Genomic DNA, 15,959 nt, shown 5'->3' with positions numbered 1-15,959 from the left:
TTGTCACACTGAAAGAAACTCTGAAGGTGTTTTCTGAGCACAGCAGGAAAAGGGGAACACATCCAATATCGAAAAAGAGATGCACAGAGGAAAGAAAAGCAAAAGAGTGGTAAATACATAGGTATATAAACACTGAGTAAAATAAGAAAAAATTAACTCAAAATGGATTAAAGACTTAAACTTAAAACTTGAAACCACAAAACTCCTAGAAGAAAACATAGGCAGTAAGTAAGCTCCTTGTCACTGGTCTGGGGATGATTTTTTGGATTTGACATCAAAAGGAAAGGCAACAAAAGGAAAAATAAACAAGTGGAACTACATCAAACTAAAACTTCTGCACAGAAAGGAACCCATCAACAAAGTGAAAAGGTGACCTACAGAATGGGAGGATATATTTGCAAATCATATATCTTATAAGGGGTTAATAAGAACTCATACAACTTAATAGCAAAAGAAAAAAACAAAAAAAACAGTCTGATTTAAAAATGGACAGAGAATCAGAACAAACATTTTTCCAGAGAAGCCATACGGATAGTCAACTGGTACATGAAAAGATACTTAATATCACTAATCGTCAGGGAAATGAAAATCAAAACTTCCAGCTATAAAATAACTAAGTCCTGGGGATGTAATGTACAGCATGGCAACTATAGTTAATAAAATTATATTGCATACTGCAAAGTTGCTGAGAGAGTAAATCTTTTAAAAGTTCTCATCACAAGAAAACAAAATTTGTAACTATGTATGGTGACGGTTGCTAACTAGACTTACTGTGGTGATCATTTCTCAGAACATATAAATATCAAAGCATTATGTTGTACACCTGAAATCAATATACTGTTATATGACAGTTATACCCCAACAACAAAAAAACATAAATAAGAAGATGAAAAAGGAGGAGGAGGAAGAGGGAGGGGGAGGATGTGGAAATTTAAAATATTAGGAAGATTAAAATAACAACAGCTATATAAATCAGGAGTTAAAGTATTCTAAGATCTCTGCATGGTACAGAAGGAGAGTAAAGGTAGCAATTAATATTAGATTTTTAAAAGTGAAAAAGGCATGTGGTAATCACTAAAATAATACAGTATAAAAATGCTAGACCCAAACAAACAAACAAACAAACAAACCTGACTTGCAGTTTCAGCTCCAACATGGAAAAAGCTTGGAAACTGTCACTCCCACCCTTAGAAGAAGAAAGTTAAACAAACGGAAAATCATTGACTTTCCTTGGACGCATCAGAGAATTGAGGCCACAGGGCAAACCACCACCTCAAGATACGGAGAGACAGGCATATCCAGAGAGTCACAGCTAAGATCTACTAGATCATCTCAAGTAGAAACCACTGGAGTCATAAACTGGTAAGAACACTGTACTAGTTTCCCAGGGCTGTCATAACAAAGTATCACAAACTAGGTGACTTAAAACAATAAAACTATTTTATTCTCTCATAGTTATAGCTTTGGTGGCCAGAGTACAAAATCAAGGTATCATCAGGGTTGGATCTTTCTAAAGACTGATATAGAATTGCTCCACACCTCTATCTTGGCTTCTAGGGGCTGCCAGCAACCTCTGGCATTCCTTGGCTTGCATAATTCCAACCTCTGCCTCCATGGCCCTCCCCTTCTGTGTCTCTGTCTCAAACCTCCTTCTCCTTACTCTTCATAAGTACACCAGTCACTGGATTTATGGCCAATCCTAAATCTAGGATACCATCGTAAGATCCTTAGCTACATCTGCAAAGACTCTATTTCCAAATAACGTCACATTCATGCGTACCAGGACTTCGGACTTAGACATAACATTTTGGGGGCAAAAAGTCAATCTACTACAAAAACTGAAAACCTTTGATGAATTGCTGGAGGCTAAGTATGGAATAGCATGAGAGTAGAAAACTTCTGGGGACCACAGTCTCAGGGGAGCCCCCACCGTTTTGTGGGTTTTACTTCCAGGAACCCCACCAGGTTCTCACAGTGAAGAGCCTATAAAGATCTCCTTGTGGTTCTGGCAGAGAGGAAAGGGAAAGTAATCACTGTGAAATAACTAGTAACCAAAACAAAGACCTACTCTCCAGGAAAAAGACTTCACCAGGTCCTGACCCCACCTGTGGAAAGGGTACAAGGGCATTTCTCTGATTCCAGTCCCCTGTTACCTTCCTGTCTCACATGGAGAGGTGGGGGGGGTGGGGAAATAAGAAAGACATCACAGTCCCAGGACACAGACCCACCAGTAGTTTGAGATTTAATTGTAAGATTATAGGATGCTTCCTCTTCCCAGCACCTTACAACCATACCCATGGGGCTCCATTATAATAAGTTAATTAGCACTGAAAGAGTTACATGATGCAGATTCTATCTGAGAAGGAGTTCTTAGGTAAACCCGAAGACATCAGGGGAGACAAAAACAAGGACACTAAAGGAATTTGATGCCTCTGGCACCTACAGCTAGAACAAATATTAAAAACAGTACACTCCTAGCCAGATTAATATAAAACCTCATACTAGGGACTTCCCTGGTGGTCCAGTGGTTAAGAATCTGCCTTCCAATGCAGGGGACACAGGTTCTATCCCTGGTCAGGGAACTAAGACCTCACATGTTGCAGGGCAACAAAGCCCACAGGCTCTAGAGTCCGTGTGCCACAACTAGAGGGCCTGCACACCACAACTACTGAGCCCGCGCGCCACAACTACAGAGAAGCCCTCATGCCACACAGAGATCCCGCATGCTGCAACTAAGACCCAATGCAGCCAAATAAATTAATTTAAAAAAAAAAACCTCACACTAAAGACCAATTGATCTCAGCTCCTTTTACCTAATACATCATGTCCAATTTTCAACAAAAAATTACACGTCATGCTTTTAGAAGGCAAGAAAAACACAAAGACAAAGCAGGAATCAGAGTCAGACTCAAGTATAACATGCATTTTGAAATCAAACAGGGAATTGTACATAACTATAATATATGTTAAGGGTGATAATGGAAAAAAACAGATAACATGCAAGAACAGATGTATAAGGTAAGCAGATAGAGACTCTTAAGATAAACAATCAAAAGGAAATGCTAGAAATCAAAAAACACTGTAACAGAAGTAAAGGATGCCATTGGTGGGCTCATCTACCAACTAGACACCACCAAGGACAGATTCAAGAAGCTTGAAGATAGGTCAACAGAAACTTCTCGAACTAAAATACAAAAAATAATAATTTTTGAAAAAACAAAACAGAACATCCAAGAACTGTGAAACAATTTCAAAAGATATAGGGACTCCCCTGGTGGTGCAGTGGATAAGACTCTACGCTCTCAATGCAGGGGGTCCAGGCTCAATCCCTGGTCAGGGAACTAGATCCCACATGCATGCTGCAACTAAGAGTTCACATGCCACAACTAAGAGTTCACATGCCACAACTAAGGAGACTGCGTGCCACAACTAAAGAGCTGGCAAGCCACAACTAAGGATCCCGCAAGTCGCAACTAAGGAGCCCGCCTGCCGCAACTAAGGAGTCCACATGCTGCAACTAAGGAGCCAGCGAGCCACAACTAAGACCCAGTGCAACCACATAAATAAATAGACATTTTTTAAAAAGATATAACATATGCATAATTGGAGTATCAGATAAGGAAGAAGGAAGAAACAAGACAGAAGACATAAATGAAGTAATAATGGTGGAGAATTTTCCAAAATTAGTAACATATACCAAACCACACATCCAGGAAGCTCAAACACAAAGAATGTGGGAAAGTCTACACCTATGCATACCATATTCAAACCAAAGACAGAGAAAAATCTTGAATGAAGCCATAAGAAAAAAACACCTTACCAACAGAGGAACAGGGATAAGCATTACAGCAGGCTTCTCTTCAGAAACAATCAAGCAAGAAGGAAATAGAGTAAACTACTTAAAGTATCGAAAGAAAAATACTACCAACTTAAAGTTCTATATTCAGTGAAATTATCCTTCAAAAGTAAAGGATAAAGACTTTCTCACACAAACAAAAAACAAAAATTCATTGCCAAAGGACCTGCCATGAAAGAAATGATAACAGAAGTTCTTCAAATAGAAGGAAACTTATACAGGTCAAAAACTCGACCCTATATAAAGAGTGAAGGCAAAGGAATAAATGAAGATAGAACAAAATCTTTCACTTTTCTTACTCCTAATTGATCGAAAAGATCACTGTTTAAAATAATAATAGTCACAATGTATTGGGTGATTTTTAGCATATAGATAAGTGAATGAATGACAGCAATATCATAAAGGACAAAGGGGGAGTTGGGAATACTCTATGGTACCTGCCTTACACATGAAGTGGGACAGTGTTATTTAAAGGTGAACTTAGATTAGTAATAAATGTATATAGCAAACTCTAGGGCAACTACTAAAAGATTTTTTTAATATAAAAAGAGAGGACATAAAATGGAATCATATAAAATGTTCAACTGAAACCAGAGAAAACAGAAAAATAGGGAAAAAACAATGAAATCAAAATTGGTTATTTGAAAAGATCAATAAAATTTATAAATCTCTAGGAAGACTGATCAAGAAAGAAAAAAAAAAAAGACCCAGATTAACAATATGAAGAATAAAAAAAGGAATATCACCAGAGACTTCACATTAATTTTAAAAAATAATAAGGGAAAACTATAAACGAGATACACATGAAGGGGACTTCCCTGGTGGCGCAGTGGATAAGACTCCACGCTCCCAATGCAGCGGGTCTGGGTTTGATCCCTGGTCAGGGAACTAGATCTCACGTGCATGATGCAACTAAGAGTTCACATGCCACAACTAAGGAGCCCACGTGCTGCAACTAAGACCTGGTGCAACCAAGTAAATAAATATTAAAAAAAAAAAAAGATACACATGAAGAAAACCTCAAAGTTTTGGTAGTTTGATATAATCTGAATAACTATTTTTTAAATTGAGTCTGTAGTTAAAAAATCTTCCAAAAAAAGAAATCCCAAGGCCCAGATGTTCTCCCTGGCAAATTCTACCAAACATTTAAAGAAGAAATCTGCCAATTCTACACGGTGAGCTACTACTATACACCTATTAAAATGGATAAAATACCACGAAGATGTGAAGCAACTGACACTCTAGTATATTGCTGGTGACAATAAAAAAAAAAAAAAAGGTATAGACACTCAGGAAAAGAGTTTGGCAGTTTCACATAAAGTTAAACATACACTTACCATATGACTCCTAGCTACACATACTCTGGAGAAGTAAAACTTACGCCGACATAAAAACCTATGCACAAATGTTTACAGCAGCTCTGTTCTCAACTGCCACAAACTAGAAAAATCCCAATGCCCTTCAATGGACAAACGGACTTAAAAAAAAAAAAAAAAAACTGGTACAGTCATACAATGCAATACTACCCATACGAAGTGCCTCTGGTTAATGCTGGAAATGCTCCCAAGAAACAGAGAAAAGGCTGAATTGCTTGATAGGTATCAATACCACCGATTGAGGTTTGCAGCTGCAGTTGACTGCCATTTCAAGATAATTGAATCCAGGGTAAGAACTACTGTTAAATTTTTAAAAAAAAGAAAGAAAGAAAAAAAGGAAATTTGTGAAGCTGTCACTGCAGCTGTGTCAGCATAGCGAAAACCATGCACTTTTTATTTCATAGTGAAAATACAAGTTTTAATTCAGGATCGCTATAAGAAAGGCATACCTATAGACTCTAATATGATTCAAGAAAAAAAGCAAAGTCATTACATGACAACTTAAAGCAAGAGGAAGGCGAAGGATCGAAAGCTGGAGAATTTAATGCCAACAAAGGATGGTTTGTTAATTTTAGAAAGAGGTCTGGCTTTAAAAATGCCAAGATAACAGGAGAAACAGCTTCTGCTGACCAAGAGTAAGCAGAAGAGTTCCCAAATGCCATTAAGAAAATAATTTAGGAGAAAGGATATCTGTCTGAAAAGGTTTTTAATGCAGACAAAGGTGCCCTATTCTGGGGAAAAAAAGTCACAAAGGACATTTATTAGTGAAAAAAAGAGAAAGAGAGAGAGAAGAGACCACCAAGATTTAAGGCAGGAAGGGACAGGCTAACACAACTGTTTTGTGCAAATGCAGTCGGGTTTATGGTCAGGATTGCTCTCATCTATAAAGCTGCTAACTCCCAAGCCTTGAGGAAAAGATTAAACACAAGCTGCCAATCTTTTGGTTATAAAACAAGAAGGCCTGGATAAGAATGCAATCCAGAAAAAGGACTGGGGGCTTCCCTGGCGGTGCAGTGGTTAAGAATCCACCAGCCAATGCAGAGGACATGGGTTCGAGCCCTAGTCCGGGAAGATCCCACATGCCGCGGAGCAACTAAGCCCGTGCGCCACAACTACTGAGCCTGCACTCTAGAGCCCGCGAGCCACAACTACTGAAGCCTGCGTGTCTAGAGCCAGTGCTCTGCAACAAGAGAAGCCACCGCAATGAGAAGCCTGCGCACCGCAATGAGAGTAGCCCCTGCTCACCGCAACTATAGAGAAAGCCAGCGGGAAGCAACAAAGAGGAAAGAAAGGAAGGGAGGGAGGGAGGAAGGGAGGGAGGGAGAAAGCGAGAAAGCAGGAAAGCAAGCAAGCAAGAAAGAAATCTTGCCAGTAAAGGACTACTTTTTTTTTAACATCTTTATTGGAGTATAATTGCTTTACAGTGTTGTGTTAGTTTCTGCTGTATAACAAAGTGAATCAGCTATATGCATAAGTATATCCCCATATCCCCTCCGCCTCATGCGTCTCCCTCCCACCCTCCTTATCCCACCCCTCCAGGTGGTGGCAAAGCACTGAGCTGATCTCCCTGTGCCAAGCAAGGACTACTTTTTAAAGTTCTTTTGATATTGGACAATGCCCCCTGGCCACCCAGAACCCCATGAGTTCAACAACGAAGGCATCGGAGTTACCTACTTGCCCCTGAACACAATGGCTCCAATTCAGCCTCTAGATCAGGGGGTCAAAGGACCTTTAAGGCTCATCGCACATAGTACTCTACAGAAAAGACTGTCAATATTTATCGAAGAGGACCTCCATAGAGAGATCATGAAAGTCTGTAATGGCACCAATGAAGATGCCATTGTTGTTATTTAAAAAAAAAAAAAAGAAAAGCCGTGAAAGCCATCAAGCCCGAAACAATAAATTCCCACTGGAGAAAACTGTGTCCAGTTGTTGTACATGACTTCACAGCATTTACAACAGATCCAGTCAAGGAAATCATGGAAGAGTATAGATATAGCAAAAAAAGGTGGAGGGTGAAGGGTTTCAAGGTATGGATCTTGGAGAAATTCAAGAGCTAACAGACACCACACCAGAGGAATTAACAGAAGACGACTTGAAGGAGATGAATGCTTCCAAACGAAACAATGAGAAAGACGACATAAAAACAGCAGTGCCAGAAAACAAACTGACAAATTTGTTTATTGATAATCTGGCAGAAGAGTTCTGATTATTCAAGAATGCTTTTGACTCCTTTTACAAGATGGATCCTTCTAGGATACAGGCACTGAAACTAAAGCAAACTGTGGAAGAAGGATTGGTACCTACAGAAACATTTTTAGAAAAATGAAAAAGCAAAAAAAGTCACACAAAAATTATATTTCCGTAATGTTATACCAAGCATTCCTGCCTCTCCTGCATCCCCTTCCAACTCTTCCGTCTCTGCCACCCAAGACAGCAAGACCAACTGCTCTTCTTCCTCCACCTCCTCACAGCCTACCCAATGTGAAAAGAAGGATAAAGACCTTTATGATTATCCACTTCCACTTAAGGAACAGTAAATAATCATCATGCCTTACAGTTAATAAACTTACCTGTTGTGTGTGTCTTCACGTGAAAAATCTCATAACTGTACAGCAAGAAATGTATGAGACGTTTCTGTGTCATCATCATCACCATCACCTAAGTATTCATCAAGTAGAACATAGTGTGCAAGACTTGTATTGAAGTAGATAGCCAGTCCTTACATAGGCATGGGTGATATTTAATATAAAGTTAATGTCTTAGTTTTCTTACTGTTTTATATCTTGGCTTTCAAAGAATTACATTACCATACAGTATACCTATCTCTCTCATAATTGGAGAAACTGTATATTAGCCTATCATCACAGGTGTTTTTTTTTTAATGTAACAATATTTACATACTGTATTGTGAATATGACTGCAATATTGTATGCCATAGTTTTATAACAATTTATTCACTAGTGTAAAGGCTAGGCTACCATGAAGCAACCGTATCAATTATACTAGGCTACCATAAAGCATTAATATTGCTGCTTCTTTGTTATCAATGTATGAATCATTATACCTATAAATAAATGCAAATTCATTTTTCACATTATCTTTTCATTTTTGATGTCTAGTGTTAGTAATACATATAACATCTACGGTGTTTTGTATCATATAAGACAATATTGATGTAGCTACTGATAGACAATTCATCTTGTAAGCCGATGACATAAATTTATATCAATAAATACAGTACAGTACTAATAAATGTATTTTCTCTTCTTTATGATTTTCTTAATAACATTTTCTTTTCCCTAGCTTACTTTATTATAAAAATGCAGTATGTAGTACATGTAACATACAAAATATGTGAAAATAAACTGTTTATGTTATTTGTAGAGCTCCCAGTCAACAGCAGGCTATTAGTAAAGTTTGGCGGGAGTCAAAAGTTATATGCAGATTTTCAACTTTGCAAGGGGTCGGCGCCCCTAACCCCTGCACTGTTCAAGAGTCAACTGTATATGTGAAGCATGAACCAAATCTGTAAAATACATTTATTTTTTAAGACCTAAAACACATCAAAATAACTATTCACTCTGTAGAAGTTTATGGGCCATTTTTGTCATTCTTTATCCTCCCTGTATTTTCTAAACTTCCTAAGATGAACAGTTTTATAATCAGAAAGATGTCACTAACGTTAGTATCCCATAGTGGACTGTATATACAGAATGTTACTGTGGCAGAACCCCAAATATGCAAAACTGTGTTCCTTATTGTAATGTCACTCTTTCCCAGTGAGGGTTTCATTCCAAGGTGATACAGGAGGGTATCTGATGTTTTGTCCCACAATATATACCAAAACATTTCACCTAGTTGTAGAGCCAGTTAGAGCCATGTGGGGATATGTTTCAACCATAAAGGAATCATTAAAAAGTCATAAATCCCATCCGCCCTACTCTCTGATAGAATTCTATAATTCTGTTACCAAACCAAACTCAATACAAAAAAGTTAACACCAATTTTCCAAGATCACCTTATTATCTTAGAAACCACAGATTCCATAAAACAAGTCATACGGAACAAGAAATCCTGACTTACAAATGCACTGTTTTTCAAGTTCCTGACTATTTGCTCAACTTAAAAGTGCTATCTGCCCCTAGCCATCAATTTAATTATAATGTCTATATTCAGATGTAAGAATTGTTAAGTACTTCAGTGTATTTTATAATATCTTCACATACAATATGCATATATACAATATACACTATACTACATAAATTATACAAAATGTTCCTCAAAATATTAGAGTGAGTTATAAAGGTTTTGGCAAAAAATATGTTCCAGCAGTAAATGTCAGTTCAGTACAATGAATTCCTCCTTAAATAACATTAAATTACTCTTCATTTTGCTCATCTTGCAGAATTATACTGAGTTAACTTTCATATATTTTATCCACTTTATTTTAACAAAACCTTTATTCGGAAGTCCAACTTTCAACGCAGTCCATGTTTTTTCCAGTAAAATTAACTTATTCATTAAAAATCAGTTTGTTGTAAGAGCTAATTTTATATACATGTTAGAGTAGCATTCTATTCTTAATTTTTCTCAGATAATCAAACTATATTAGAAAACACTAACATCTCATTTATTAGAGCTAAATAAACCAGATCCTTCTGAAGTCAGTAAACTTCAAAATAAATTCATCCTAGATATTTGGGGCTATTTTTTGCCAATATATGAATAACCATCCTAATACCAAAGACTGAAATTACATATATCTAACTGATCAGTTCTACTAAGTCATCTCAAACGGCACTAGCACTTGCATGGTTAACTCATCCAGCAATCCATTTCCAAAGTGTCTCAAAAGATTTAATACTTCAAAGAAGCCTCATCAGGATGAGCAATGAAAAATCAACTGGAACCGCAAGAGACTACAGAATACACAAAGAGATCTGCCAATTCAACATTCTAGAAAGAGATGTTGCCGAGTTGGGTCAGACTCAGCAGCCCAGAGGCATGTGAGAACTTATGAAACTAGGCTGGTTCTTGGAGAGACTATAAAGTTCCAAGCCTAGAAATCTCAATGAAATGGATAAATTTCTATTTTAAAGAAAAACTAATTACTCAAGAGATTTTTTTAAAAATCAACAGATCAATAATCCAGGAATAAAATCAGAAAGTGGTCTAAAAAAAAAATGACCTCAAAAAAGTTACCAAAAATAGTTTGTTTTAAAGGTTAATTCTTTCAAAACTACTACAGAACACAAAACAAGCCCACAAACCTTCACTATTTTAAAATAATCAGTATTTGAAACAAGTTGAATGTTATCAAGACCAAAGATTGCAGCCAGAAATGTACTCTCAAATAGATAAGGTGCTAAGTAAAATGTCAACAAACAATTCAAATGCATAGTTAGATAATTAGCTACCACAACTAAGCAAGGTCTATCATGGGATAGATTTAATCTTGGAGAATCTAATTTATCATATAAATAGATGTAATATGAAAAACCACATGATCCACAGATTCTAAAATAAGCATTCAATAAAAATTAGCCTTTGTGTGTGTGTCTGTGTGAACCTGATCCCTCTCGTCACAGTAAAAAGCCTACAGCATGAGGTCTTAACCTCAAGCTCTGCCCTAGAAAACATAAGCTTTGAGGCTAAAATAGCAATTCAGTTTCTCTCAGGATATCTAGATTTAGAACATGTAAATTCAGAACTAATTTATATTAGGGTAATGGTTCTCAACCAAGATAATTCTGCCCCATAGGGGACACTTTGGAATGTCTGGAGACATTTTTGGTTGTTACAACTCAGGGAATTCTACTGGCATCTACTGGGTAGAGGCTAGGGATGCTGCCTTAGCACCGATGAAAACACAGGACAGCCCCTCAGCAACAAGTAATTTCTGGCCCAAAATGTCAACACAAAACTGCCAGTGTTGAAAAGCTGTGTAAAAGGGGAACATGCTACATACAGATTTTCATCTCATACCATATCCCACAAATTCTAATTGAATAAAAAAGAACACAGTACACACACACACACACACACACACAAGCATACACACACTTTCAAACAAAAGGAAGGAAGTGGACGGGAGGGAGGGAAGGAAAGGGAAGTGAATATCAAAATTATGGAGAAAAAAGAAATTTCTAAACTAAAGCAAACAAGTTGAAAACTGGGAATAAATATTTGTAGCAAACAAGACAAAGAATTAAGAGTATCTGTTAGAACCGAAAAGAAAAATATGAAAACCTAGAATGAAAAACAAGTAAAAGAAAGTGAAGTATTTAAAAAGTACACTAAGCCACTCTAAGCCACTCTAAGAACTTAACCCTCACTTTAAAACAAAACAAAAAAAAACAAAAAAACATTTTTACTTAACAACTTGGCTGCAGGGAGGGATGGGGGGTAGTGCCGGTGGAGTATTTTTTTTAAACACAATTTTTTCTTTAACATATTTATTGGAATATAATTGCTTCACAATGGTGTGTTAGTTTCTGCTTTATAACAAAGTGAATCAGCTATACATATACATATATCCCCACATCTCCTCCCTCTTGCGTCTCCCTCCCACCCTCCCTATCCCACCCCTGTAGGTGGTCACAAAGCATCAAGCTGATCTCCCTGTGCTATGCAGCTGCTTCCCACTAGCTGTCTATTTTACATTTGGTAGTGTATATATGTCAATGCTATTCTCTCACTTTGTCCCAGCTTACCCTTCCCCCTCCCCGTGTCCTCAAGTCCATTCTCTATGTCTGCATCTTTATTCCTGTCCTGCCCCTAGGTTCATCAGAACCTTTTTTTTTAAATTCCATATATATGTGTTAGCATAAGGTATTTGTTTTTCTCTTTCTGACTTACTTCACTCTGTATGACAGACTCTAGGTCCATCCACCTCACTACAAATAACTCAATTTCATTTCTTTTTATGGCTGAGTAATATTCCATTGTATATATGTGCCACATCTTCTTTATCCATTCATCTGTTGATAGACACTTAGGTTGCTTCCATGTGTTGGCTATTGTAAATAGTGCTGCAACAAATACTGTGGTACGTGACTCTTTTTTAATTATGGTTCAACACTTAATTTACAAATAGTGATCTTTTTAAAAATAAAAATGTCTGAAAACCAGGCTTAAAAATCTTAAAATTCAGAATTTTTTAAAAAGATTATGCACAAAAATATTAATGGCAGTACTATAAAAGTTTTGACTGTTCTGCCCTCATAAACACATATTTTTTGGATAATGAAATATCACCTAATGAAAAAATAATGTAAACAATTTACACAAATTCCAAATAGGTTTGAGTTGTATGAGCAGTCACTAGGGAATGTTTACTTTGGTTTGGGTCAATACAATACAGATAAATAGCACAATGGCATCTAATTGGGTGTGTCAAGTTAACCTTATTTCTATTATAGCACTGGTTACATTAGACCACTGAGAATTAAATGTTGTTTATTATAGCAAAGGTCAAAATATATAAAGTTATACAAAAATTAACAAAAATATACTCCAATATAAGCTTTATTGCCAAAGAAGTAGTTATATGATAAAAAACACTTTAATGCTTCCACCTCTTATTTCTTATTTAAAAAAATTTTTTTTTAATATTTTTAGTTTTTATTTTCAGGATTAAATTTTTTTTTACCATAAACCAAAAATTTTTACCAGAAATTTATTTCCAGGACTATCTTTACCATAAATGGAGAAATGAAAAACTGATGAGCATTGCTTAATGCCATTAACCAATGATATTTCATTATTTAGGTCCCCTACAGTTACCCAGGGCTATTAGTCAAAACGCTAATTACAAGCACAGTATCATCCCTAAAGTTCTTTTAACTATATGTATAATATTATAATTTGTCATTTACTTCCTCAAGCTTGTTAAACACAGAACTGATAAGCATAAAATTTCTTATGTTTTTCAGCAGAGATAAGTAAATCCAGTCATTCTTAAGATATCACATAGAAAACCCACCCCTCCTTTCTGTGTTTCAAATAGAGTGTGAAAGTTTGCAAAGTACCATATACTCTTACCACATATTCAAGAGAAGAAAAGCAAATGTGGTATGAGGAAGTTTTTACACAGTATTACATTCCTTTAAACATTACTAAATCAGATCAATAGGTGACAGATATCCACAAAAATACCTTAAGCAAAGTTCAAAAATGAAAAAGGATTTTAATCTCACAAAAAACTGATTAAGAATTAGCCCAAAACAAAGAAATTACCATATACATGTGATTAATGTCTCCTCCCAAAATAATAAATCCTAAAAACAACAAATATACAAAATCTATCTAAAAAGCAAATAAGTTGGAAAACTCAATTAAATATTCCTCAGATTTTTAATCCACTATTAACTCTAAAAAGACACTAGAAATTAGTTTTAATCACATTTCAAGCCAGATTTTTTTTAAATACCAATGAATATTTGTCATGAAGTTTTATAGAACCCACCAAAAAAAAAAAGAAAAAATCCTATGATACCCTACTAGATAAATGAGTAAAAGACCAATGTGTAACACACAGTTAAAATTTGTTGTCTTTTAAGAGAAAATAGTTACCCAAATACATGAACAATGTGTAACACCAACTCACAATTTTCAGGTAATAAATATTTAAGGTTCATTTTTAAACCACACCAGGACATAATCATTTCAATTTATGTTACTTGCTCTGTCTAGCTCAACATTTTTCTCCTTCCCAAAATGTTTTAAAAAATAATTAAGAGGAAATGCTTTGATCAATGCAAGTTTGATTCTGCCTTCTCCATATCCTGTCTGACCTTGGGTGAGTAACAATCTCTTTAACTTTAATTTCTGAATCTGAAGAATGGGAACAATGATATTTTAACCCAGAATGCTCTTGTGGGATTAAATGTTCAATAAAATGTCTAGCATTGGAAGCATTTCCTAAATGATAATAATTCGCAAAATATCAGCTAAAAAGAAATTTTAAGCTTACCAAAAAGTGGGAAGTTGCTATAAAAGACAATTTTACTCACTTTCTAAGCAGACTTTAAAAACATAATGAAGTTATACAGACAACTGCAAGAACCTATAAGAATAATCAGAATCAAGAAAAAATCTGAAGTAATTATTTGAATTTCTCTGAGCATCCACCAAAATCTCTAAGCATCTTACGTTTCTAAGCATTCACCAAAAATGAATGCATGCATACAAAAAACAATAATTTAAATTCTTAGAGTCAAAGAAGTGTTAAATGCAAATGATCCCACAACACTATCTGGCCAGGACTGAGAGCAGGGGATTATGTTTTACTCATCTTTGTATTCCCAAACCCCATCACAATGCCTGACATATAGTATGTACTCAACAGCTATTTGGAGCATTGAAATGAAAGATATTACACTGTCTAAAATTTTAAACTCTTATTTAGGGACTTCCCTGGTGGTCCAGTGGTTAAGACTCTGCACTTCCAATGCAGGGGGCCCAGGTTCGATCCCTGGTCAGGGAACTAGATCCTACATGCTGCAACTAAGACCTGGTGCACCCAAATAAATAAATAAATATTCAAAAAACAACCTCTTATTTAGGCACAAGTATAATCATACTCAACATTCATTCAGGACTTCCCTGGTGGCGCAGTGGTTAAGAATCTGTCTGCCAATGCAGGGGACACGGGTTCGAGCCCTGGTCTGGGAAGATCCCACATGCCGCAGAGCAACTAAGCCCGTGTGCCACAACTACTGAGCCTGCACTCTGAAGCCTGCGAGCCACAACTACTGAGCCCACGTGCTGTAACTACTAAAGCCCGCGTGCCTGGCACCCATGCTCCGCAACAAGAGAAGCCACTGCAATGAGAAGCCCACGCACCGCAATGAAGAGCAGCCCCCGCTCGCCGCAACTAGAGAAAGCCTGTGCACAGCAATGAAGATCCAACGCAGCCAAAAAAAAAAAAAAAAAATCATTCAGCAAATATTGGAGTGGCTGCTACTAAAAGGCACTTGTTCTAGGACCTGGATACAACCAAAAAAACAGCAGGGCAGGTTAAGGAGGATCAGAAATACCTATTTTCCATAACCCAAAGGACATCTCTCAGAGGAGCAGTTAGGAATTCATTCTACATTTTATCGTGATTAAGAGTACCTGGATTCAGTATTTATTACTTTCTACTTCTGTGCTTGCTTCCTAATCTGTAAAATGAGAAAAATAACAGTACACAAAAATGTATATAGATTTGTTGTGAGAATTAAATGAGACGATGCTTATAAAGTGCCTAAAACTGTGCCTTAAACAGAAGTACCTAATAAATATTCACTAAATATTAACACCTGTCATAATATACTACAATCTCCCCACTAACGATTAAGCAACAGGAGTGCAAGGATCTTGCCCACCTTCTTATTGAGTGCTTCTGTCTGTGCTGATAGATACAAACGTCTCAAGAAACATTGTCAAATTTAAACCAAAGTATTTACTGACAAGATAGAATTATAATTATTATTATTATGGAAAAAACAATTAGTGTGGAATATGATTAAAAAACTAGAAACGTTAGAACGTAGGGGGGTAAAAAAAAAATCACATAATAGCTATTTAACAGTCCTTCAGAACTTTTTTCTGATTACAGACCTCACTGAAAATCCAACAAAAGATATAGACACTTTACCCAGAACAATGTCATCACACAGGTCCATGCAAAATTTTACATGTTTAAAACTGACAGGTTTCTGAAATATTTTTCCCATGTC

General features: G+C 36.3%; 1 protein-coding gene and 1 non-coding gene across 4 annotated transcripts in view; one reads left to right on the top strand and one right to left on the bottom strand.

Annotated features, from left to right (window-relative positions):
* CD2AP (CD2 associated protein) overlaps positions 1-15,959 on the bottom strand; it is a 113,692-nt gene that overhangs the window by 87,711 nt on the left and 10,022 nt on the right. The gene's annotated exons all lie outside the window — the stretch shown is intronic.
* Positions 14,650-14,722, top strand: TRNAG-UCC (transfer RNA glycine (anticodon UCC)). The gene has a single exon. It is a non-coding gene; the product is annotated as a tRNA-Gly (tRNA).

The sequence above is a fragment of the Balaenoptera acutorostrata genome, chromosome 10 (genome assembly GCF_949987535.1).
Source record: "Balaenoptera acutorostrata chromosome 10, mBalAcu1.1, whole genome shotgun sequence".
Classification (NCBI taxonomy): domain Eukaryota; kingdom Metazoa; phylum Chordata; class Mammalia; order Artiodactyla; family Balaenopteridae; genus Balaenoptera; species Balaenoptera acutorostrata.
The sequence above is the reverse complement of the archived record's forward strand: the minus strand, read 5'-3'. Positions and strand labels throughout refer to the sequence as shown.